General features: G+C 45.8%; 1 protein-coding gene and 35 non-coding genes across 36 annotated transcripts in view; all 36 read right to left on the reverse strand.

Annotated features, from left to right (window-relative positions):
* LOC144984559 (uncharacterized) overlaps positions 1-18,439 on the reverse strand; it is a 402,969-nt gene that overhangs the window by 355,849 nt on the left and 28,681 nt on the right. The gene's annotated exons all lie outside the window — the stretch shown is intronic.
* Positions 180-298, reverse strand: LOC144985879 (5S ribosomal RNA). Its single transcript, XR_013649709.1, has one exon. It is a non-coding gene; the product is annotated as a 5S ribosomal RNA (ribosomal RNA).
* LOC144985881 (5S ribosomal RNA) lies at positions 706-824 on the reverse strand. The gene has a single exon (XR_013649710.1). It is a non-coding gene; the product is annotated as a 5S ribosomal RNA (ribosomal RNA).
* LOC144985882 (5S ribosomal RNA) lies at positions 1,232-1,350 on the reverse strand. The gene has a single exon (XR_013649711.1). It is a non-coding gene; the product is annotated as a 5S ribosomal RNA (ribosomal RNA).
* Positions 1,758-1,876, reverse strand: LOC144985883 (5S ribosomal RNA). The gene has a single exon (XR_013649712.1). It is a non-coding gene; the product is annotated as a 5S ribosomal RNA (ribosomal RNA).
* Positions 2,284-2,402, reverse strand: LOC144985884 (5S ribosomal RNA). Its single transcript, XR_013649713.1, has one exon. It is a non-coding gene; the product is annotated as a 5S ribosomal RNA (ribosomal RNA).
* LOC144985885 (5S ribosomal RNA) lies at positions 2,810-2,928 on the reverse strand. The gene has a single exon (XR_013649714.1). It is a non-coding gene; the product is annotated as a 5S ribosomal RNA (ribosomal RNA).
* LOC144985886 (5S ribosomal RNA) lies at positions 3,336-3,454 on the reverse strand. The gene has a single exon (XR_013649716.1). It is a non-coding gene; the product is annotated as a 5S ribosomal RNA (ribosomal RNA).
* LOC144985888 (5S ribosomal RNA) lies at positions 3,862-3,980 on the reverse strand. Its single transcript, XR_013649718.1, has one exon. It is a non-coding gene; the product is annotated as a 5S ribosomal RNA (ribosomal RNA).
* On the reverse strand, positions 4,388-4,506 carry LOC144985889 (5S ribosomal RNA). Its single transcript, XR_013649719.1, has one exon. It is a non-coding gene; the product is annotated as a 5S ribosomal RNA (ribosomal RNA).
* Positions 4,914-5,032, reverse strand: LOC144985890 (5S ribosomal RNA). The gene has a single exon (XR_013649720.1). It is a non-coding gene; the product is annotated as a 5S ribosomal RNA (ribosomal RNA).
* On the reverse strand, positions 5,440-5,558 carry LOC144985891 (5S ribosomal RNA). Its single transcript, XR_013649721.1, has one exon. It is a non-coding gene; the product is annotated as a 5S ribosomal RNA (ribosomal RNA).
* LOC144985892 (5S ribosomal RNA) lies at positions 5,966-6,084 on the reverse strand. Its single transcript, XR_013649722.1, has one exon. It is a non-coding gene; the product is annotated as a 5S ribosomal RNA (ribosomal RNA).
* Positions 6,492-6,610, reverse strand: LOC144985893 (5S ribosomal RNA). Its single transcript, XR_013649723.1, has one exon. It is a non-coding gene; the product is annotated as a 5S ribosomal RNA (ribosomal RNA).
* On the reverse strand, positions 7,018-7,136 carry LOC144985894 (5S ribosomal RNA). The gene has a single exon (XR_013649724.1). It is a non-coding gene; the product is annotated as a 5S ribosomal RNA (ribosomal RNA).
* LOC144985895 (5S ribosomal RNA) lies at positions 7,544-7,662 on the reverse strand. Its single transcript, XR_013649725.1, has one exon. It is a non-coding gene; the product is annotated as a 5S ribosomal RNA (ribosomal RNA).
* LOC144985896 (5S ribosomal RNA) lies at positions 8,070-8,188 on the reverse strand. The gene has a single exon (XR_013649726.1). It is a non-coding gene; the product is annotated as a 5S ribosomal RNA (ribosomal RNA).
* Positions 8,596-8,714, reverse strand: LOC144985897 (5S ribosomal RNA). Its single transcript, XR_013649727.1, has one exon. It is a non-coding gene; the product is annotated as a 5S ribosomal RNA (ribosomal RNA).
* LOC144985899 (5S ribosomal RNA) lies at positions 9,122-9,240 on the reverse strand. Its single transcript, XR_013649729.1, has one exon. It is a non-coding gene; the product is annotated as a 5S ribosomal RNA (ribosomal RNA).
* LOC144985900 (5S ribosomal RNA) lies at positions 9,648-9,766 on the reverse strand. Its single transcript, XR_013649730.1, has one exon. It is a non-coding gene; the product is annotated as a 5S ribosomal RNA (ribosomal RNA).
* LOC144985901 (5S ribosomal RNA) lies at positions 10,174-10,292 on the reverse strand. The gene has a single exon (XR_013649731.1). It is a non-coding gene; the product is annotated as a 5S ribosomal RNA (ribosomal RNA).
* LOC144985902 (5S ribosomal RNA) lies at positions 10,700-10,818 on the reverse strand. Its single transcript, XR_013649732.1, has one exon. It is a non-coding gene; the product is annotated as a 5S ribosomal RNA (ribosomal RNA).
* LOC144985903 (5S ribosomal RNA) lies at positions 11,249-11,367 on the reverse strand. Its single transcript, XR_013649733.1, has one exon. It is a non-coding gene; the product is annotated as a 5S ribosomal RNA (ribosomal RNA).
* LOC144985904 (5S ribosomal RNA) lies at positions 11,775-11,893 on the reverse strand. Its single transcript, XR_013649734.1, has one exon. It is a non-coding gene; the product is annotated as a 5S ribosomal RNA (ribosomal RNA).
* LOC144985905 (5S ribosomal RNA) lies at positions 12,301-12,419 on the reverse strand. Its single transcript, XR_013649735.1, has one exon. It is a non-coding gene; the product is annotated as a 5S ribosomal RNA (ribosomal RNA).
* LOC144985906 (5S ribosomal RNA) lies at positions 12,827-12,945 on the reverse strand. The gene has a single exon (XR_013649736.1). It is a non-coding gene; the product is annotated as a 5S ribosomal RNA (ribosomal RNA).
* On the reverse strand, positions 13,354-13,472 carry LOC144985907 (5S ribosomal RNA). The gene has a single exon (XR_013649737.1). It is a non-coding gene; the product is annotated as a 5S ribosomal RNA (ribosomal RNA).
* Positions 13,880-13,998, reverse strand: LOC144985908 (5S ribosomal RNA). Its single transcript, XR_013649738.1, has one exon. It is a non-coding gene; the product is annotated as a 5S ribosomal RNA (ribosomal RNA).
* LOC144985910 (5S ribosomal RNA) lies at positions 14,406-14,524 on the reverse strand. The gene has a single exon (XR_013649740.1). It is a non-coding gene; the product is annotated as a 5S ribosomal RNA (ribosomal RNA).
* Positions 14,932-15,050, reverse strand: LOC144985911 (5S ribosomal RNA). The gene has a single exon (XR_013649741.1). It is a non-coding gene; the product is annotated as a 5S ribosomal RNA (ribosomal RNA).
* LOC144985912 (5S ribosomal RNA) lies at positions 15,458-15,576 on the reverse strand. Its single transcript, XR_013649742.1, has one exon. It is a non-coding gene; the product is annotated as a 5S ribosomal RNA (ribosomal RNA).
* Positions 15,984-16,102, reverse strand: LOC144985913 (5S ribosomal RNA). Its single transcript, XR_013649743.1, has one exon. It is a non-coding gene; the product is annotated as a 5S ribosomal RNA (ribosomal RNA).
* Positions 16,510-16,628, reverse strand: LOC144985914 (5S ribosomal RNA). Its single transcript, XR_013649744.1, has one exon. It is a non-coding gene; the product is annotated as a 5S ribosomal RNA (ribosomal RNA).
* On the reverse strand, positions 17,036-17,154 carry LOC144985915 (5S ribosomal RNA). Its single transcript, XR_013649745.1, has one exon. It is a non-coding gene; the product is annotated as a 5S ribosomal RNA (ribosomal RNA).
* Positions 17,562-17,680, reverse strand: LOC144985916 (5S ribosomal RNA). The gene has a single exon (XR_013649746.1). It is a non-coding gene; the product is annotated as a 5S ribosomal RNA (ribosomal RNA).
* On the reverse strand, positions 18,089-18,207 carry LOC144985917 (5S ribosomal RNA). The gene has a single exon (XR_013649747.1). It is a non-coding gene; the product is annotated as a 5S ribosomal RNA (ribosomal RNA).

Consider the following 18,439-nt stretch of genomic DNA (forward strand, 5'->3'; position numbering starts at 1 on the left):
GGGTGTAATTAGGCTAAAGGTTATGCATTGACACCTTGATTCTGATTGCTCTGAAGCTACCTGATTACTTTACATGAGGCAAAAGTTGTTTATTAAAAAAAAAAAAAAAAAAACCTTAGGTGAACTTTGAAGCAGATTTTGGAAGAACACCCTCTGCTGGTTGGGAGGAAAAGATGGAAAACTTACAGCACCTGGTATTCCCAAGCGGTCTCCCATCCAGGTACTAACCAGGCCCAACCCTGTTTGGCTTCCGAGATCGGACGAGATCGGGCGGGTCCAGAGTGGTGTGGCCGTAAGCACTTGCCAGTGTCCAGCAAAGCCTCTTGGCCACTCAATCTCAAGGTTTTCCTGCTTAAAGCTACAGGCTTGCCATTGTGTCCTCCTGATTAACACACCTGCTGACTAGACACACCCACCTGCTGCAAAAACCATGCCATTTCACCTCTCCTCTGCAAAATCAGCCTTGGTTTAAACACACACAAAGTCTGAACAGAAACACTGCTAACATCTGCTCATTGTAACAGGTGGGTGTAATTAGGCTAAAGGTTATGCATTGACACCTTGATTCTGATTGCTCTGAAGCTACCTGATTACTTTACATGAGGCAAAAGTTGTTTATTAAAAAAAAAAAAAAAAAAACCTTAGGTGAACTTTGAAGCAGATTTTGGAAGAACACCCTCTGCTGGTTGGGAGGAAAAGATGGAAAACTTACAGCACCTGGTATTCCCAAGCGGTCTCCCATCCAGGTACTAACCAGGCCCAACCCTGTTTGGCTTCCGAGATCGGACGAGATCGGGCGGGTCCAGAGTGGTGTGGCCGTAAGCACTTGCCAGTGTCCAGCAAAGCCTCTTGGCCACTCAATCTCAAGGTTTTCCTGCTTAAAGCTACAGGCTTGCCATTGTGTCCTCCTGATTAACACACCTGCTGACTAGACACACCCACCTGCTGCAAAAACCATGCCATTTCACCTCTCCTCTGCAAAATCAGCCTTGGTTTAAACACACACAAAGTCTGAACAGAAACACTGCTAACATCTGCTCATTGTAACAGGTGGGTGTAATTAGGCTAAAGGTTATGCATTGACACCTTGATTCTGATTGCTCTGAAGCTACCTGATTACTTTACATGAGGCAAAAGTTGTTTATTAAAAAAAAAAAAAAAAAAACCTTAGGTGAACTTTGAAGCAGATTTTGGAAGAACACCCTCTGCTGGTTGGGAGGAAAAGATGGAAAACTTACAGCACCTGGTATTCCCAAGCGGTCTCCCATCCAGGTACTAACCAGGCCCAACCCTGTTTGGCTTCCGAGATCGGACGAGATCGGGCGGGTCCAGAGTGGTGTGGCCGTAAGCACTTGCCAGTGTCCAGCAAAGCCTCTTGGCCACTCAATCTCAAGGTTTTCCTGCTTAAAGCTACAGGCTTGCCATTGTGTCCTCCTGATTAACACACCTGCTGACTAGACACACCCACCTGCTGCAAAAACCATGCCATTTCACCTCTCCTCTGCAAAATCAGCCTTGGTTTAAACACACACAAAGTCTGAACAGAAACACTGCTAACATCTGCTCATTGTAACAGGTGGGTGTAATTAGGCTAAAGGTTATGCATTGACACCTTGATTCTGATTGCTCTGAAGCTACCTGATTACTTTACATGAGGCAAAAGTTGTTTATTAAAAAAAAAAAAAAAAAAACCTTAGGTGAACTTTGAAGCAGATTTTGGAAGAACACCCTCTGCTGGTTGGGAGGAAAAGATGGAAAACTTACAGCACCTGGTATTCCCAAGCGGTCTCCCATCCAGGTACTAACCAGGCCCAACCCTGTTTGGCTTCCGAGATCGGACGAGATCGGGCGGGTCCAGAGTGGTGTGGCCGTAAGCACTTGCCAGTGTCCAGCAAAGCCTCTTGGCCACTCAATCTCAAGGTTTTCCTGCTTAAAGCTACAGGCTTGCCATTGTGTCCTCCTGATTAACACACCTGCTGACTAGACACACCCACCTGCTGCAAAAACCATGCCATTTCACCTCTCCTCTGCAAAATCAGCCTTGGTTTAAACACACACAAAGTCTGAACAGAAACACTGCTAACATCTGCTCATTGTAACAGGTGGGTGTAATTAGGCTAAAGGTTATGCATTGACACCTTGATTCTGATTGCTCTGAAGCTACCTGATTACTTTACATGAGGCAAAAGTTGTTTATTAAAAAAAAAAAAAAAAAAACCTTAGGTGAACTTTGAAGCAGATTTTGGAAGAACACCCTCTGCTGGTTGGGAGGAAAAGATGGAAAACTTACAGCACCTGGTATTCCCAAGCGGTCTCCCATCCAGGTACTAACCAGGCCCAACCCTGTTTGGCTTCCGAGATCGGACGAGATCGGGCGGGTCCAGAGTGGTGTGGCCGTAAGCACTTGCCAGTGTCCAGCAAAGCCTCTTGGCCACTCAATCTCAAGGTTTTCCTGCTTAAAGCTACAGGCTTGCCATTGTGTCCTCCTGATTAACACACCTGCTGACTAGACACACCCACCTGCTGCAAAAACCATGCCATTTCACCTCTCCTCTGCAAAATCAGCCTTGGTTTAAACACACACAAAGTCTGAACAGAAACACTGCTAACATCTGCTCATTGTAACAGGTGGGTGTAATTAGGCTAAAGGTTATGCATTGACACCTTGATTCTGATTGCTCTGAAGCTACCTGATTACTTTACATGAGGCAAAAGTTGTTTATTAAAAAAAAAAAAAAAAAAACCTTAGGTGAACTTTGAAGCAGATTTTGGAAGAACACCCTCTGCTGGTTGGGAGGAAAAGATGGAAAACTTACAGCACCTGGTATTCCCAAGCGGTCTCCCATCCAGGTACTAACCAGGCCCAACCCTGTTTGGCTTCCGAGATCGGACGAGATCGGGCGGGTCCAGAGTGGTGTGGCCGTAAGCACTTGCCAGTGTCCAGCAAAGCCTCTTGGCCACTCAATCTCAAGGTTTTCCTGCTTAAAGCTACAGGCTTGCCATTGTGTCCTCCTGATTAACACACCTGCTGACTAGACACACCCACCTGCTGCAAAAACCATGCCATTTCACCTCTCCTCTGCAAAATCAGCCTTGGTTTAAACACACACAAAGTCTGAACAGAAACACTGCTAACATCTGCTCATTGTAACAGGTGGGTGTAATTAGGCTAAAGGTTATGCATTGACACCTTGATTCTGATTGCTCTGAAGCTACCTGATTACTTTACATGAGGCAAAAGTTGTTTATTAAAAAAAAAAAAAAAAAAACCTTAGGTGAACTTTGAAGCAGATTTTGGAAGAACACCCTCTGCTGGTTGGGAGGAAAAGATGGAAAACTTACAGCACCTGGTATTCCCAAGCGGTCTCCCATCCAGGTACTAACCAGGCCCAACCCTGTTTGGCTTCCGAGATCGGACGAGATCGGGCGGGTCCAGAGTGGTGTGGCCGTAAGCACTTGCCAGTGTCCAGCAAAGCCTCTTGGCCACTCAATCTCAAGGTTTTCCTGCTTAAAGCTACAGGCTTGCCATTGTGTCCTCCTGATTAACACACCTGCTGACTAGACACACCCACCTGCTGCAAAAACCATGCCATTTCACCTCTCCTCTGCAAAATCAGCCTTGGTTTAAACACACACAAAGTCTGAACAGAAACACTGCTAACATCTGCTCATTGTAACAGGTGGGTGTAATTAGGCTAAAGGTTATGCATTGACACCTTGATTCTGATTGCTCTGAAGCTACCTGATTACTTTACATGAGGCAAAAGTTGTTTATTAAAAAAAAAAAAAAAAAAACCTTAGGTGAACTTTGAAGCAGATTTTGGAAGAACACCCTCTGCTGGTTGGGAGGAAAAGATGGAAAACTTACAGCACCTGGTATTCCCAAGCGGTCTCCCATCCAGGTACTAACCAGGCCCAACCCTGTTTGGCTTCCGAGATCGGACGAGATCGGGCGGGTCCAGAGTGGTGTGGCCGTAAGCACTTGCCAGTGTCCAGCAAAGCCTCTTGGCCACTCAATCTCAAGGTTTTCCTGCTTAAAGCTACAGGCTTGCCATTGTGTCCTCCTGATTAACACACCTGCTGACTAGACACACCCACCTGCTGCAAAAACCATGCCATTTCACCTCTCCTCTGCAAAATCAGCCTTGGTTTAAACACACACAAAGTCTGAACAGAAACACTGCTAACATCTGCTCATTGTAACAGGTGGGTGTAATTAGGCTAAAGGTTATGCATTGACACCTTGATTCTGATTGCTCTGAAGCTACCTGATTACTTTACATGAGGCAAAAGTTGTTTATTAAAAAAAAAAAAAAAAAAACCTTAGGTGAACTTTGAAGCAGATTTTGGAAGAACACCCTCTGCTGGTTGGGAGGAAAAGATGGAAAACTTACAGCACCTGGTATTCCCAAGCGGTCTCCCATCCAGGTACTAACCAGGCCCAACCCTGTTTGGCTTCCGAGATCGGACGAGATCGGGCGGGTCCAGAGTGGTGTGGCCGTAAGCACTTGCCAGTGTCCAGCAAAGCCTCTTGGCCACTCAATCTCAAGGTTTTCCTGCTTAAAGCTACAGGCTTGCCATTGTGTCCTCCTGATTAACACACCTGCTGACTAGACACACCCACCTGCTGCAAAAACCATGCCATTTCACCTCTCCTCTGCAAAATCAGCCTTGGTTTAAACACACACAAAGTCTGAACAGAAACACTGCTAACATCTGCTCATTGTAACAGGTGGGTGTAATTAGGCTAAAGGTTATGCATTGACACCTTGATTCTGATTGCTCTGAAGCTACCTGATTACTTTACATGAGGCAAAAGTTGTTTATTAAAAAAAAAAAAAAAAAAACCTTAGGTGAACTTTGAAGCAGATTTTGGAAGAACACCCTCTGCTGGTTGGGAGGAAAAGATGGAAAACTTACAGCACCTGGTATTCCCAAGCGGTCTCCCATCCAGGTACTAACCAGGCCCAACCCTGTTTGGCTTCCGAGATCGGACGAGATCGGGCGGGTCCAGAGTGGTGTGGCCGTAAGCACTTGCCAGTGTCCAGCAAAGCCTCTTGGCCACTCAATCTCAAGGTTTTCCTGCTTAAAGCTACAGGCTTGCCATTGTGTCCTCCTGATTAACACACCTGCTGACTAGACACACCCACCTGCTGCAAAAACCATGCCATTTCACCTCTCCTCTGCAAAATCAGCCTTGGTTTAAACACACACAAAGTCTGAACAGAAACACTGCTAACATCTGCTCATTGTAACAGGTGGGTGTAATTAGGCTAAAGGTTATGCATTGACACCTTGATTCTGATTGCTCTGAAGCTACCTGATTACTTTACATGAGGCAAAAGTTGTTTATTAAAAAAAAAAAAAAAAAAACCTTAGGTGAACTTTGAAGCAGATTTTGGAAGAACACCCTCTGCTGGTTGGGAGGAAAAGATGGAAAACTTACAGCACCTGGTATTCCCAAGCGGTCTCCCATCCAGGTACTAACCAGGCCCAACCCTGTTTGGCTTCCGAGATCGGACGAGATCGGGCGGGTCCAGAGTGGTGTGGCCGTAAGCACTTGCCAGTGTCCAGCAAAGCCTCTTGGCCACTCAATCTCAAGGTTTTCCTGCTTAAAGCTACAGGCTTGCCATTGTGTCCTCCTGATTAACACACCTGCTGACTAGACACACCCACCTGCTGCAAAAACCATGCCATTTCACCTCTCCTCTGCAAAATCAGCCTTGGTTTAAACACACACAAAGTCTGAACAGAAACACTGCTAACATCTGCTCATTGTAACAGGTGGGTGTAATTAGGCTAAAGGTTATGCATTGACACCTTGATTCTGATTGCTCTGAAGCTACCTGATTACTTTACATGAGGCAAAAGTTGTTTATTAAAAAAAAAAAAAAAAAAACCTTAGGTGAACTTTGAAGCAGATTTTGGAAGAACACCCTCTGCTGGTTGGGAGGAAAAGATGGAAAACTTACAGCACCTGGTATTCCCAAGCGGTCTCCCATCCAGGTACTAACCAGGCCCAACCCTGTTTGGCTTCCGAGATCGGACGAGATCGGGCGGGTCCAGAGTGGTGTGGCCGTAAGCACTTGCCAGTGTCCAGCAAAGCCTCTTGGCCACTCAATCTCAAGGTTTTCCTGCTTAAAGCTACAGGCTTGCCATTGTGTCCTCCTGATTAACACACCTGCTGACTAGACACACCCACCTGCTGCAAAAACCATGCCATTTCACCTCTCCTCTGCAAAATCAGCCTTGGTTTAAACACACACAAAGTCTGAACAGAAACACTGCTAACATCTGCTCATTGTAACAGGTGGGTGTAATTAGGCTAAAGGTTATGCATTGACACCTTGATTCTGATTGCTCTGAAGCTACCTGATTACTTTACATGAGGCAAAAGTTGTTTATTAAAAAAAAAAAAAAAAAAACCTTAGGTGAACTTTGAAGCAGATTTTGGAAGAACACCCTCTGCTGGTTGGGAGGAAAAGATGGAAAACTTACAGCACCTGGTATTCCCAAGCGGTCTCCCATCCAGGTACTAACCAGGCCCAACCCTGTTTGGCTTCCGAGATCGGACGAGATCGGGCGGGTCCAGAGTGGTGTGGCCGTAAGCACTTGCCAGTGTCCAGCAAAGCCTCTTGGCCACTCAATCTCAAGGTTTTCCTGCTTAAAGCTACAGGCTTGCCATTGTGTCCTCCTGATTAACACACCTGCTGACTAGACACACCCACCTGCTGCAAAAACCATGCCATTTCACCTCTCCTCTGCAAAATCAGCCTTGGTTTAAACACACACAAAGTCTGAACAGAAACACTGCTAACATCTGCTCATTGTAACAGGTGGGTGTAATTAGGCTAAAGGTTATGCATTGACACCTTGATTCTGATTGCTCTGAAGCTACCTGATTACTTTACATGAGGCAAAAGTTGTTTATTAAAAAAAAAAAAAAAAAAACCTTAGGTGAACTTTGAAGCAGATTTTGGAAGAACACCCTCTGCTGGTTGGGAGGAAAAGATGGAAAACTTACAGCACCTGGTATTCCCAAGCGGTCTCCCATCCAGGTACTAACCAGGCCCAACCCTGTTTGGCTTCCGAGATCGGACGAGATCGGGCGGGTCCAGAGTGGTGTGGCCGTAAGCACTTGCCAGTGTCCAGCAAAGCCTCTTGGCCACTCAATCTCAAGGTTTTCCTGCTTAAAGCTACAGGCTTGCCATTGTGTCCTCCTGATTAACACACCTGCTGACTAGACACACCCACCTGCTGCAAAAACCATGCCATTTCACCTCTCCTCTGCAAAATCAGCCTTGGTTTAAACACACACAAAGTCTGAACAGAAACACTGCTAACATCTGCTCATTGTAACAGGTGGGTGTAATTAGGCTAAAGGTTATGCATTGACACCTTGATTCTGATTGCTCTGAAGCTACCTGATTACTTTACATGAGGCAAAAGTTGTTTATTAAAAAAAAAAAAAAAAAAACCTTAGGTGAACTTTGAAGCAGATTTTGGAAGAACACCCTCTGCTGGTTGGGAGGAAAAGATGGAAAACTTACAGCACCTGGTATTCCCAAGCGGTCTCCCATCCAGGTACTAACCAGGCCCAACCCTGTTTGGCTTCCGAGATCGGACGAGATCGGGCGGGTCCAGAGTGGTGTGGCCGTAAGCACTTGCCAGTGTCCAGCAAAGCCTCTTGGCCACTCAATCTCAAGGTTTTCCTGCTTAAAGCTACAGGCTTGCCATTGTGTCCTCCTGATTAACACACCTGCTGACTAGACACACCCACCTGCTGCAAAAACCATGCCATTTCACCTCTCCTCTGCAAAATCAGCCTTGGTTTAAACACACACAAAGTCTGAACAGAAACACTGCTAACATCTGCTCATTGTAACAGGTGGGTGTAATTAGGCTAAAGGTTATGCATTGACACCTTGATTCTGATTGCTCTGAAGCTACCTGATTACTTTACATGAGGCAAAAGTTGTTTATTAAAAAAAAAAAAAAAAAAACCTTAGGTGAACTTTGAAGCAGATTTTGGAAGAACACCCTCTGCTGGTTGGGAGGAAAAGATGGAAAACTTACAGCACCTGGTATTCCCAAGCGGTCTCCCATCCAGGTACTAACCAGGCCCAACCCTGTTTGGCTTCCGAGATCGGACGAGATCGGGCGGGTCCAGAGTGGTGTGGCCGTAAGCACTTGCCAGTGTCCAGCAAAGCCTCTTGGCCACTCAATCTCAAGGTTTTCCTGCTTAAAGCTACAGGCTTGCCATTGTGTCCTCCTGATTAACACACCTGCTGACTAGACACACCCACCTGCTGCAAAAACCATGCCATTTCACCTCTCCTCTGCAAAATCAGCCTTGGTTTAAACACACACAAAGTCTGAACAGAAACACTGCTAACATCTGCTCATTGTAACAGGTGGGTGTAATTAGGCTAAAGGTTATGCATTGACACCTTGATTCTGATTGCTCTGAAGCTACCTGATTACTTTACATGAGGCAAAAGTTGTTTATTAAAAAAAAAAAAAAACAAACCTTAGGTGAACTTTGAAGCAGATTTTGGAAGAACACCCTCTGCTGGTTGGGAGGAAAAGATGGAAAACTTACAGCACCTGGTATTCCCAAGCGGTCTCCCATCCAGGTACTAACCAGGCCCAACCCTGTTTGGCTTCCGAGATCGGACGAGATCGGGCGGGTCCAGAGTGGTGTGGCCGTAAGCACTTGCCAGTGTCCAGCAAAGCCTCTTGGCCACTCAATCTCAAGGTTTTCCTGCTTAAAGCTACAGGCTTGCCATTGTGTCCTCCTGATTAACACACCTGCTGACTAGACACACCCACCTGCTGCAAAAACCATGCCATTTCACCTCTCCTCTGCAAAATCAGCCTTGGTTTAAACACACACAAAGTCTGAACAGAAACACTGCTAACATCTGCTCATTGTAACAGGTGGGTGTAATTAGGCTAAAGGTTATGCATTGACACCTTGATTCTGATTGCTCTGAAGCTACCTGATTACTTTACATGAGGCAAAAGTTGTTTATTAAAAAAAAAAAAAAAAAAACCTTAGGTGAACTTTGAAGCAGATTTTGGAAGAACACCCTCTGCTGGTTGGGAGGAAAAGATGGAAAACTTACAGCACCTGGTATTCCCAAGCGGTCTCCCATCCAGGTACTAACCAGGCCCAACCCTGTTTGGCTTCCGAGATCGGACGAGATCGGGCGGGTCCAGAGTGGTGTGGCCGTAAGCACTTGCCAGTGTCCAGCAAAGCCTCTTGGCCACTCAATCTCAAGGTTTTCCTGCTTAAAGCTACAGGCTTGCCATTGTGTCCTCCTGATTAACACACCTGCTGACTAGACACACCCACCTGCTGCAAAAACCATGCCATTTCACCTCTCCTCTGCAAAATCAGCCTTGGTTTAAACACACACAAAGTCTGAACAGAAACACTGCTAACATCTGCTCATTGTAACAGGTGGGTGTAATTAGGCTAAAGGTTATGCATTGACACCTTGATTCTGATTGCTCTGAAGCTACCTGATTACTTTACATGAGGCAAAAGTTGTTTATTAAAAAAAAAAAAAAAAAAACCTTAGGTGAACTTTGAAGCAGATTTTGGAAGAACACCCTCTGCTGGTTGGGAGGAAAAGATGGAAAACTTACAGCACCTGGTATTCCCAAGCGGTCTCCCATCCAGGTACTAACCAGGCCCAACCCTGTTTGGCTTCCGAGATCGGACGAGATCGGGCGGGTCCAGAGTGGTGTGGCCGTAAGCACTTGCCAGTGTCCAGCAAAGCCTCTTGGCCACTCAATCTCAAGGTTTTCCTGCTTAAAGCTACAGGCTTGCCATTGTGTCCTCCTGATTAACACACCTGCTGACTAGACACACCCACCTGCTGCAAAAACCATGCCATTTCACCTCTCCTCTGCAAAATCAGCCTTGGTTTAAACACACACAAAGTCTGAACAGAAACACTGCTAACATCTGCTCATTGTAACAGGTGGGTGTAATTAGGCTAAAGGTTATGCATTGACACCTTGATTCTGATTGCTCTGAAGCTACCTGATTACTTTACATGAGGCAAAAGTTGTTTATTAAAAAAAAAAAAAAAAAAACCTTAGGTGAACTTTGAAGCAGATTTTGGAAGAACACCCTCTGCTGGTTGGGAGGAAAAGATGGAAAACTTACAGCACCTGGTATTCCCAAGCGGTCTCCCATCCAGGTACTAACCAGGCCCAACCCTGTTTGGCTTCCGAGATCGGACGAGATCGGGCGGGTCCAGAGTGGTGTGGCCGTAAGCACTTGCCAGTGTCCAGCAAAGCCTCTTGGCCACTCAATCTCAAGGTTTTCCTGCTTAAAGCTACAGGCTTGCCATTGTGTCCTCCTGATTAACACACCTGCTGACTAGACACACCCACCTGCTGCAAAAACCATGCCATTTCACCTCTCCTCTGCAAAATCAGCCTTGGTTTAAACACACACAAAGTCTGAACAGAAACACTGCTAACATCTGCTCATTGTAACAGGTGGGTGTAATTAGGCTAAAGGTTATGCATTGACACCTTGATTCTGATTGCTCTGAAGCTACCTGATTACTTTACATGAGGCAAAAGTTGTTTATTAAAAAAAAAAAAAAAAAAACCTTAGGTGAACTTTGAAGCAGATTTTGGAAGAACACCCTCTGCTGGTTGGGAGGAAAAGATGGAAAACTTACAGCACCTGGTATTCCCAAGCGGTCTCCCATCCAGGTACTAACCAGGCCCAACCCTGTTTGGCTTCCGAGATCGGACGAGATCGGGCGGGTCCAGAGTGGTGTGGCCGTAAGCACTTGCCAGTGTCCAGCAAAGCCTCTTGGCCACTCAATCTCAAGGTTTTCCTGCTTAAAGCTACAGGCTTGCCATTGTGTCCTCCTGATTAACACACCTGCTGACTAGACACACCCACCTGCTGCAAAAACCATGCCATTTCACCTCTCCTCTGCAAAATCAGCCTTGGTTTAAACACACACAAAGTCTGAACAGAAACACTGCTAACATCTGCTCATTGTAACAGGTGGGTGTAATTAGGCTAAAGGTTATGCATTGACACCTTGATTCTGATTGCTCTGAAGCTACCTGATTACTTTACATGAGGCAAAAGTTGTTTATTAAAAAAAAAAAAAAAAAAAAAAGAAAAAGAAAAAGGAAAAAACCTTAGGTGAACTTTGAAGCAGATTTTGGAAGAACACCCTCTGCTGGTTGGGAGGAAAAGATGGAAAACTTACAGCACCTGGTATTCCCAAGCGGTCTCCCATCCAGGTACTAACCAGGCCCAACCCTGTTTGGCTTCCGAGATCGGACGAGATCGGGCGGGTCCAGAGTGGTGTGGCCGTAAGCACTTGCCAGTGTCCAGCAAAGCCTCTTGGCCACTCAATCTCAAGGTTTTCCTGCTTAAAGCTACAGGCTTGCCATTGTGTCCTCCTGATTAACACACCTGCTGACTAGACACACCCACCTGCTGCAAAAACCATGCCATTTCACCTCTCCTCTGCAAAATCAGCCTTGGTTTAAACACACACAAAGTCTGAACAGAAACACTGCTAACATCTGCTCATTGTAACAGGTGGGTGTAATTAGGCTAAAGGTTATGCATTGACACCTTGATTCTGATTGCTCTGAAGCTACCTGATTACTTTACATGAGGCAAAAGTTGTTTATTAAAAAAAAAAAAAAAAAAACCTTAGGTGAACTTTGAAGCAGATTTTGGAAGAACACCCTCTGCTGGTTGGGAGGAAAAGATGGAAAACTTACAGCACCTGGTATTCCCAAGCGGTCTCCCATCCAGGTACTAACCAGGCCCAACCCTGTTTGGCTTCCGAGATCGGACGAGATCGGGCGGGTCCAGAGTGGTGTGGCCGTAAGCACTTGCCAGTGTCCAGCAAAGCCTCTTGGCCACTCAATCTCAAGGTTTTCCTGCTTAAAGCTACAGGCTTGCCATTGTGTCCTCCTGATTAACACACCTGCTGACTAGACACACCCACCTGCTGCAAAAACCATGCCATTTCACCTCTCCTCTGCAAAATCAGCCTTGGTTTAAACACACACAAAGTCTGAACAGAAACACTGCTAACATCTGCTCATTGTAACAGGTGGGTGTAATTAGGCTAAAGGTTATGCATTGACACCTTGATTCTGATTGCTCTGAAGCTACCTGATTACTTTACATGAGGCAAAAGTTGTTTATTAAAAAAAAAAAAAAAAAAACCTTAGGTGAACTTTGAAGCAGATTTTGGAAGAACACCCTCTGCTGGTTGGGAGGAAAAGATGGAAAACTTACAGCACCTGGTATTCCCAAGCGGTCTCCCATCCAGGTACTAACCAGGCCCAACCCTGTTTGGCTTCCGAGATCGGACGAGATCGGGCGGGTCCAGAGTGGTGTGGCCGTAAGCACTTGCCAGTGTCCAGCAAAGCCTCTTGGCCACTCAATCTCAAGGTTTTCCTGCTTAAAGCTACAGGCTTGCCATTGTGTCCTCCTGATTAACACACCTGCTGACTAGACACACCCACCTGCTGCAAAAACCATGCCATTTCACCTCTCCTCTGCAAAATCAGCCTTGGTTTAAACACACACAAAGTCTGAACAGAAACACTGCTAACATCTGCTCATTGTAACAGGTGGGTGTAATTAGGCTAAAGGTTATGCATTGACACCTTGATTCTGATTGCTCTGAAGCTACCTGATTACTTTACATGAGGCAAAAGTTGTTTATTAAAAAAAAAAAAAAAAAAACCTTAGGTGAACTTTGAAGCAGATTTTGGAAGAACACCCTCTGCTGGTTGGGAGGAAAAGATGGAAAACTTACAGCACCTGGTATTCCCAAGCGGTCTCCCATCCAGGTACTAACCAGGCCCAACCCTGTTTGGCTTCCGAGATCGGACGAGATCGGGCGGGTCCAGAGTGGTGTGGCCGTAAGCACTTGCCAGTGTCCAGCAAAGCCTCTTGGCCACTCAATCTCAAGGTTTTCCTGCTTAAAGCTACAGGCTTGCCATTGTGTCCTCCTGATTAACACACCTGCTGACTAGACACACCCACCTGCTGCAAAAACCATGCCATTTCACCTCTCCTCTGCAAAATCAGCCTTGGTTTAAACACACACAAAGTCTGAACAGAAACACTGCTAACATCTGCTCATTGTAACAGGTGGGTGTAATTAGGCTAAAGGTTATGCATTGACACCTTGATTCTGATTGCTCTGAAGCTACCTGATTACTTTACATGAGGCAAAAGTTGTTTATTAAAAAAAAAAAAAAAAAAAACCTTAGGTGAACTTTGAAGCAGATTTTGGAAGAACACCCTCTGCTGGTTGGGAGGAAAAGATGGAAAACTTACAGCACCTGGTATTCCCAAGCGGTCTCCCATCCAGGTACTAACCAGGCCCAACCCTGTTTGGCTTCCGAGATCGGACGAGATCGGGCGGGTCCAGAGTGGTGTGGCCGTAAGCACTTGCCAGTGTCCAGCAAAGCCTCTTGGCCACTCAATCTCAAGGTTTTCCTGCTTAAAGCTACAGGCTTGCCATTGTGTCCTCCTGATTAACACACCTGCTGACTAGACACACCCACCTGCTGCAAAAACCATGCCATTTCACCTCTCCTCTGCAAAATCAGCCTTGGTTTAAACACACACAAAGTCTGAACAGAAACACTGCTAACATCTGCTCATTGTAACAGGTGGGTGTAATTAGGCTAAAGGTTATGCATTGACACCTTGATTCTGATTGCTCTGAAGCTACCTGATTACTTTACATGAGGCAAAAGTTGTTTATTAAAAAAAAAAAAAAAAAAACCTTAGGTGAACTTTGAAGCAGATTTTGGAAGAACACCCTCTGCTGGTTGGGAGGAAAAGATGGAAAACTTACAGCACCTGGTATTCCCAAGCGGTCTCCCATCCAGGTACTAACCAGGCCCAACCCTGTTTGGCTTCCGAGATCGGACGAGATCGGGCGGGTCCAGAGTGGTGTGGCCGTAAGCACTTGCCAGTGTCCAGCAAAGCCTCTTGGCCACTCAATCTCAAGGTTTTCCTGCTTAAAGCTACAGGCTTGCCATTGTGTCCTCCTGATTAACACACCTGCTGACTAGACACACCCACCTGCTGCAAAAACCATGCCATTTCACCTCTCCTCTGCAAAATCAGCCTTGGTTTAAACACACACAAAGTCTGAACAGAAACACTGCTAACATCTGCTCATTGTAACAGGTGGGTGTAATTAGGCTAAAGGTTATGCATTGACACCTTGATTCTGATTGCTCTGAAGCTACCTGATTACTTTACATGAGGCAAAAGTTGTTTATTAAAAAAAAAAAAAAAAAAACCTTAGGTGAACTTTGAAGCAGATTTTGGAAGAACACCCTCTGCTGGTTGGGAGGAAAAGATGGAAAACTTACAGCACCTGGTATTCCCAAGCGGTCTCCCATCCAGGTACTAACCAGGCCCAACCCTGTTTGGCTTCCGAGATCGGACGAGATCGGGCGGGTCCAGAGTGGTGTGGCCGTAAGCACTTGCCAGTGTCCAGCAAAGCCTCTTGGCCACTCAATCTCAAGGTTTTCCTGCTTAAAGCTACAGGCTTGCCATTGTGTCCTCCTGATTAACACACCTGCTGACTAGACACACCCACCTGCTGCAAAAACCATGCCATTTCACCTCTCCTCTGCAAAATCAGCCTTGGTTTAAACACACACAAAGTCTGAACAGAAACACTGCTAACATCTGCTCATTGTAACAGGTGGGTGTAATTAGGCTAAAGGTTATGCATTGACACCTTGATTCTGATTGCTCTGAAGCTACCTGATTACTTTACATGAGGCAAAAGTTGTTTATTAAAAAAAAAAAAAAAAAAACCTTAGGTGAACTTTGAAGCAGATTTTGGAAGAACACCCTCTGCTGGTTGGGAGGAAAAGATGGAAAACTTACAGCACCTGGTATTCCCAAGCGGTCTCCCATCCAGGTACTAACCAGGCCCAACCCTGTTTGGCTTCCGAGATCGGACGAGATCGGGCGGGTCCAGAGTGGTGTGGCCGTAAGCACTTGCCAGTGTCCAGCAAAGCCTCTTGGCCACTCAATCTCAAGGTTTTCCTGCTTAAAGCTACAGGCTTGCCATTGTGTCCTCCTGATTAACACACCTGCTGACTAGACACACCCACCTGCTGCAAAAACCATGCCATTTCACCTCTCCTCTGCAAAATCAGCCTTGGTTTAAACACACACAAAGTCTGAACAGAAACACTGCTAACATCTGCTCATTGTAACAGGTGGGTGTAATTAGGCTAAAGGTTATGCATTGACACCTTGATTCTGATTGCTCTGAAGCTACCTGATTACTTTACATGAGGCAAAAGTTGTTTATTAAAAAAAAAAAAAAAAAAACCTTAGGTGAACTTTGAAGCAGATTTTGGAAGAACACCCTCTGCTGGTTGGGAGGAAAAGATGGAAAACTTACAGCACCTGGTATTCCCAAGCGGTCTCCCATCCAGGTACTAACCAGGCCCAACCCTGTTTGGCTTCCGAGATCGGACGAGATCGGGCGGGTCCAGAGTGGTGTGGCCGTAAGCACTTGCCAGTGTCCAGCAAAGCCTCTTGGCCACTCAATCTCAAGGTTTTCCTGCTTAAAGCTACAGGCTTGCCATTGTGTCCTCCTGATTAACACACCTGCTGACTAGACACACCCACCTGCTGCAAAAACCATGCCATTTCACCTCTCCTCTGCAAAATCAGCCTTGGTTTAAACACACACAAAGTCTGAACAGAAACACTGCTAACATCTGCTCATTGTAACAGGTGGGTGTAATTAGGCTAAAGGTTATGCATTGACACCTTGATTCTGATTGCTCTGAAGCTACCTGATTACTTTACATGAGGCAAAAGTTGTTTATTAAAAAAAAAAAAAAAAAAACCTTAGGTGAACTTTGAAGCAGATTTTGGAAGAACACCCTCTGCTGGTTGGGAGGAAAAGATGGAAAACTTACAGCACCTGGTATTCCCAAGCGGTCTCCCATCCAGGTACTAACCAGGCCCAACCCTGTTTGGCTTCCGAGATCGGACGAGATCGGGCGGGTCCAGAGTGGTGTGGCCGTAAGCACTTGCCAGTGTCCAGCAAAGCCTCTTGGCCACTCAATCTCAAGGTTTTCCTGCTTAAAGCTACAGGCTTGCCATTGTGTCCTCCTGATTAACACACCTGCTGACTAGACACACCCACCTGCTGCAAAAACCATGCCATTTCACCTCTCCTCTGCAAAATCAGCCTTGGTTTAAACACACACAAAGTCTGAACAGAAACACTGCTAACATCTGCTCATTGTAACAGGTGGGTGTAATTAGGCTAAAGGTTATGCATTGACACCTTGATTCTGATTGCTCTGAAGCTACCTGATTACTTTACATGAGGCAAAAGTTGTTTATTAAAAAAAAAAAAAAAAAAACCTTAGGTGAACTTTGAAGCAGATTTTGGAAGAACACCCTCTGCTGGTTGGGAGGAAAAGATGGAAAACTTACAGCACCTGGTATTCCCAAGCGGTCTCCCATCCAGGTACTAACCAGGCCCAACCCTGTTTGGCTTCCGAGATCGGACGAGATCGGGCGGGTCCAGAGTGGTGTGGCCGTAAGCACTTGCCAGTGTCCAGCAAAGCCTCTTGGCCACTCAATCTCAAGGTTTTCCTGCTTAAAGCTACAGGCTTGCCATTGTGTCCTCCTGATTAACACACCTGCTGACTAGACACACCCACCTGCTGCAAAAACCATGCCATTTCACCTCTCCTCTGCAAAATCAGCCTTGGTTTAAACACACACAAAGTCTGAACAGAAACACTGCTAACATCTGCTCATTGTAACAGGTGGGTGTAATTAGGCTAAAGGTTATGCATTGACACCTTGATTCTGATTGCTCTGAAGCTACCTGATTACTTTACATGAGGCAAAAGTTGTTTATTAAAAAAAAAAAAAAAAAAACCTTAGGTGAACTTTGAAGCAGATTTTGGAAGAACACCCTCTGCTGGTTGGGAGGAAAAGATGGAAAACTTACAGCACCTGGTATTCCCAAGCGGTCTCCCATCCAGGTACTAACCAGGCCCAACCCTGTTTGGCTTCCGAGATCGGACGAGATCGGGCGGGTCCAGAGTGGTGTGGCCGTAAGCACTTGCCAGTGTCCAGCAAAGCCTCTTGGCCACTCAATCTCAAGGTTTTCCTGCTTAAAGCTACAGGCTTGCCATTGTGTCCTCCTGATTAACACACCTGCTGACTAGACACACCCACCTGCTGCAAAAACCATGCCATTTCACCTCTCCTCTGCAAAATCAGCCTTGGTTTAAACACACACAAAGTCTGAACAGAAACACTGCTAACATCTGCTCATTGTAACAGGTGGGTGTAATTAGGCTAAAGGTTATGCATTGACACCTTGATTCTGATTGCTCTGAAGCTACCTGATTACTTTACATGAGGCAAAAGTTGTTTATTAAAAAAAAAAAAAAAAAAACCTTAGGTGAACTTTGAAGCAGATTTTGGAAGAACACCCTCTGCTGGTTGGGAGGAAAAGATGGAAAACTTACAGCACCTGGTATTCCCAAGCGGTCTCCCATCCAGGTACTAACCAGGCCCAACCCTGTTTGGCTTCCGAGATCGGACGAGATCGGGCGGGTCCAGAGTGGTGTGGCCGTAAGCACTTGCCAGTGTCCAGCAAAGCCTCTTGGCCACTCAATCTCAAGGTTTTCCTGCTTAAAGCTACAGGCTTGCCATTGTGTCCTCCTGATTAACACACCTGCTGACTAGACACACCCACCTGCTGCAAAAACCATGCCATTTCACCTCTCCTCTGCAAAATCAGCCTTGGTTTAAACACACACAAAGTCTGAACAGAAACACTGCTAACATCTGCTCATTGTAACAGGTGGGTGTAATTAGGCTAAAGGTTATGCATTGACACCTTGATTCTGATTGCTCTGAAGCTACCTGATTACTTTACATGAGGCAAAAGTTGTTTATTAAAAAAAAAAAAAAAAAAAACCTTAGGTGAACTTTGAAGCAGATTTTGGAAGAACACCCTCTGCTGGTTGGGAGGAAAAGATGGAAAACTTACAGCACCTGGTATTCCCAAGCGGTCTCCCATCCAGGTACTAACCAGGCCCAACCCTGTTTGGCTTCCGAGATCGGACGAGATCGGGCGGGTCCAGAGTGGTGTGGCCGTAAGCACTTGCCAGTGTCCAGCAAAGCCTCTTGGCCACTCAATCTCAAGGTTTTCCTGCTTAAAGCTACAGGCTTGCCATTGTGTCCTCCTGATTAACACACCTGCTGACTAGACACACCCACCTGCTGCAAAAACCATGCCATTTCACCTCTCCTCTGCAAAATCAGCCTTGGTTTAAACACACACAAAGTCTGAACAGAAACACTGCTAACATCTGCTCATTGTAACAGGTGGGT

The sequence above is a fragment of the Oryzias latipes genome, chromosome 16 (assembly GCF_053564925.1).
Source record: "Oryzias latipes strain Hd-rR chromosome 16, Olatipes_Hd-rR_3.1".
Classification (NCBI taxonomy): domain Eukaryota; kingdom Metazoa; phylum Chordata; class Actinopteri; order Beloniformes; family Adrianichthyidae; genus Oryzias; species Oryzias latipes.